Here is a 4,732-nt window from a genome sequence, read left to right as displayed (position 1 = left end):
TTTCAGGAGATACATTCCATCCCTTTCCTTGGATTGAGTTGGCCTAGACATGGTGCTTGGTTTTGGGGAGATGTCCCATGATTGTGTGTTTTCAGCAAGCTTATCAAAGTAGTCCCACGCATCATCAACACTTTTGTTCATGAATTCCCCATTACACATCGTCTCGACTAATTGGTGCATGGGAGATGTCAGTCCATCATAGAAAAAGTTCGTGATGCACCACGATTTAAACCGTGTTGTGGGAATGAACTGACAAAATCCTTGAACCGCTCCCAACATTGGAAGAATGTTTCATCTTCCTTTTGTGCGAAGTTAATGATCGACTTTCTAAGGGTGTTCGTCTTATAGTATGGGAAATTTTTCTTTATGAACTCCCTTGTTATGTCATTCCATCTACCAATAGATTAAGGATGCAGTGAATATAACCATGTCTTAGCTTTCTCTTTCAAAGAAAAGGGAAAGAGTTTCAACATGACCGTGTCATCAGGCACGTTAAGAAAATATAGAGTGGCTATGATCTCATCAAACTCCTTTAAGTGTTGTTTAGGCACAAAAAATATTCCAATCTCATCTCATACTTATTACATCAGCAAGGGAATTCCATTTGGCAGATCCTTCCCTGGGTTACGTGCCCATAACAAGTATAAAAGACTTATGAAGCGTTGCTCAATGTTAAAAGAGGTTGTATGCTCCACATTCTGATGTAGAAGAATGGATGGACGTCATCTGAGGCAGAGGAATGGATATGAGTCATCTGATGTAGAAGAATGGATGGGCATCATTTGATATGGAGGGGTGATCGGCGTCATTTGGCAAGAATAAGGGATGGAAGTTGTCTTATGTGAAGGAAGAAGTGGGTGGTCACCGCTATTTAAGGGAGAGCATGGTAAACACAATTGTTTAAGAAAGGAGGTTGGATATTGTGTGAAGGAAGAAGTGATGGTGATCACCACTGTTTAAGGAAGGGAGGAGCCTAAGAGGCCTATAAATACCCCCTCACATTCCTCATTTGAGAGGTTGGAGTAAGGAGAGCATGGAGAGAGAGCGTTGTGCTCGGGAGTTTCACGCCCCCGTGCAACTCAAGGAGAGGAGTTGTTGTGTGCTACTATTTGTGAAAGAAATATGAGTTGTGCCACCTTTTAAGGGGAGAAAAGATGAGTTGTGCCACCTTTTGAGGGGAGAAAAGATGAGTTGTGCCACCTTTTGAGGGGAGAAAACATGAGTTACACACTTTCGCGTAATTGGAGGAAATGTGTAAGCCCCGTATCCTAGACCGTACCATTCCATAGACTTCCGCGGTCTTCCCGGTCGAATTCCGGCAACCTTCGACCCTTAACCGGTATTTGTGCGCGACCCTGATTCACATGTCGTCAACCTGAATTGACTCAACCCAGGACTTGTACCTTAGCGACCGCGTAGTCACCGTGGTTCTGATACCCCGACTTGCGCGCTGATGCGATGCTCTGGTCAGGAGACGTGGGCCAGCGTTCAGTGCGAGGAAAACGCCGCGCGTGCGGATTTTGAGAGAATCTCTATAAGATGTCACATCAACCCATCAATCCCATCATGTCAAGTACACATCACCTTTCACCCTTTCCCAAGCAAGCCCCAAAAGTCAAAAAGATCTTACAAGCCCATACCTTTCTTACACCAAAAACCCCTAAAGTCAAAAAGTCTCTTACACACCCATCCCTCTCTCTCCCATCCATCACTCCATCACACATCACCCATCTCTCTTTACAACTCTCTCTCTCCTTCATTTTCAAATCAATCCAAGCAACCCAAGAGCTCCTCACATCCAAGCCATTCCATGGAGAGAAAAATGCATATGTGAGGCCCACCTTTCCATCCCTAGATCTCCCATCCTAGCCATCCATTTCTCATCTTCCTCCATCAAAGAGAAGCACAAGGAGCTAAGGAAGCCAAGGGAGCAAGAAGATCAAGCGGTGGGTGCTTTGATAGGGTAGTTCTTAATGTTTTTAAGATAGGCCAAGTGGGGCTAACCGATCAATGGTTTGGATCTCACTTTGGACCCTAAGATGTGGCTGATAGCCCACTTGGATCATCATGATCATTCCATGATGGGGCCATTCTCCATGGACCCCATCATGATGTTTATTTTCCTTGCATACTTAGGGTCATCTAGACCGTCTATTTTAGTGGAGAAGGGATCTCCACCGTTGGATTTCAATTTAATGGGCCCACATGTAATGGGACCCACTTGATGTATGATTTGGTGCAAGGGAGGGCCCATAGTGCCGGGGTCCCTCCATCACGCGTGTCCCACTCTCTATCTCTCTCTCCCTATCTTTTTCATTTCTTTTTTTAAGATCTTGATATGATTGTGTGGCCCACTTGAATGGACCCCACCATGAGACATGTATTTTATCCAAACCATCTTCAAGTGAAGCCCACCTTATAATTATTATACCCACACCATTTAAGCATGTGGTGGCCCACCTGAGCAGGGCCCACCTTAGATATTTGTGTGCTTAGACCGTCCAGCGTCCCTGACGCTGGACGCTGTAAAAAAAAAATGTGTCACTTTGATTTAACACTTGAAGTGGACCGCTCACACAGGCCCCACCACTAATCCATTGATCCAATCCATGTCGTCCATCTCATTCCCTAGATCATTTTAGGCGTTAAGCCAAAAAATGAAGTTGATCTGAGCATCTGGTGGGCCATAGCATAGGAAACCGTGGTGGTTACCGTTGAAAAATCGCCTATTGCTTCTATTCACCAAAGTATATTCAATATTGGGCTCGTTTAGTTTGTATTAAGCCATGAGACCCGACGGTTGGGTCGGATTCATCTAATACGGGCCCCACTGAGGAAAAACCTCAGAAATTTTAATATATATATATATATATATATATATAATTCATAAGCAGCAGGTCGCTGCTGCTGCCAGAGGCGCAGGCAGCGCCTACTGCACACGGACGGACTGGCGAATGGCCATTCCCAACAGTGGGCCCCCTCCAAATTCCAACGCCATCTACAGATCAGGTGGCCCACACTGCAGGAAACAGTGGGATTGAACCTCTGCCATTGAAACCCCTGTTTGGGTCCACAGAGGTTTTGGATCAGGGTGAAATTTATTTTTACCCTTCACCTAGGTCCACGTGACCTTATCAACGGGTTGGATGGCATATCAACATTATGGTGGGCCCCACATTGAGCCCACAGTGATATACCTATTTTATTGCCACCGTCCAGGCGGACGGTGGAGCCCGCTGTGATGTTTGTGTTATATCCCCACCGTCCAGGGACGGTGGGCGTGTTGTGTGCGTGTGCATGTGTGTGTGGGTGTGTGTGTGTATATATATTTTTATATATATAAAATATTATATTATATATAATATTGTATGTAGTATATATAAATTATATATTATATTATATATAATATACTGGTGGTGGGAGGCCCATCTCAGTTTACTTGTGGCCCATGGTTGAGGCCCACTTTGATTTTTATGTAAGGCCCATGGATTGAGGCCCATTTGATGTATTAGGGGCCCATGGGTTAAGGCCCATTAAGATGTATTGAGACCTATGGGTTGAGGCCCATTTGATGTACATATGGGGCCCAATTGGTGAGGCCCATTTGATACACATAAGGCTCATAAGATTAGGCCCATTTGATGCATTCTAAGGCCCACGGGTTATGACCCATTGCAATGCACATAAGGCTCATTGGTGCGGCCCATTGCTGTGGCTCACTTGATGAATATGAGGCCCATATGATATGGCCCATTTGATGTATTGAAGACCCAATAGGATATACCTAAAGTCCATTGCAATGTGCAATCCCAACATGATTCATGTAATGATGTTTACGATGGGCTATACCTTGGGAGCAATGGCGGTTTGATGTCCCCATTGCAAGTATAGTGTTGGTTAAATGTCCGCATTATGACTTCCCTTAGGGCCCATACGTGTAATGTGTAGGCCGTCTAGGCCCATCTTCATTATGAACATCATCCATCCCATATAACATGTTTAGTTCCATGATTCATGATCATATGCATCATACGTATGCTTGATATGAGAAATGACTGATCATAGCATATGCCTTCGGGCAGATTGTTTAGGGGCTCCCGTACAGGGGGTGTTGCCCTACATGAGCGCATGATACGTGCAGGATTGCTGTATGACTGGATAGTGTGATTCATGCATTCGCATTGTGTGATATGATTACTGTACACCCTAGCGACATCAGGGCCGTAGCCTCCACAGACGTATCGTGGTTGGCAAGATTGGATACCGAAAATACTGTTCTATATGGGGTGCTATAGATATCCCTGGGTGAAAGTCCCTAAACCCTTATGGTACCAAGAGGTTGCTCCAACGTCTAGACCGAGTGGGTGCCTGAGCGCCGAGTGCCGATTACCAGACGATTGCCCTTTCCACTGTGTCGTGGTCGATTGGAAGGGGGTGCGGCCTTACCCACCCGAGAGTGGGGGCAATGCCAAGCTGAGTCTGACCAGCTCGAGGAATGGGTCCGTTATTGACGAGTCGAGCCCGATATTGATAGGTAGATAGTGAGGTCTTTTTCACTCACCTTATTGCACGCGATGGGGCGGTAATCTAGCTTGGAGTGTACTAGACCCCGGTGATATTCTAAATTTTGAGCTGTATCGATATGTGAACTTAGATGAGGATTTGTATGCTTGAGTTGCATTTCGCATTGTATGGCCTTGGTATGGCCGACATCATTCTTTGCACCGCATGG

At 45.4% G+C, this 4,732-nt stretch overlaps 1 non-coding gene across 1 annotated transcript; it reads left to right on the top strand.

Annotated features, from left to right (window-relative positions):
* Positions 1-228: 228 nt before the first annotated feature.
* LOC131221729 (small nucleolar RNA R71) lies at positions 229-335 on the top strand. The gene has a single exon (XR_009159549.1). It is a non-coding gene; the product is annotated as a small nucleolar RNA R71 (small nucleolar RNA).
* Positions 336-4,732: the final 4,397 nt, after the last annotated feature.

Source organism: Magnolia sinica, chromosome 1, assembly GCF_029962835.1.
Source record: "Magnolia sinica isolate HGM2019 chromosome 1, MsV1, whole genome shotgun sequence".
NCBI classification, from domain to species: Eukaryota; Viridiplantae; Streptophyta; class Magnoliopsida; order Magnoliales; family Magnoliaceae; genus Magnolia; species Magnolia sinica.
This window is presented reverse-complemented; position numbering and strand designations above follow the sequence as displayed.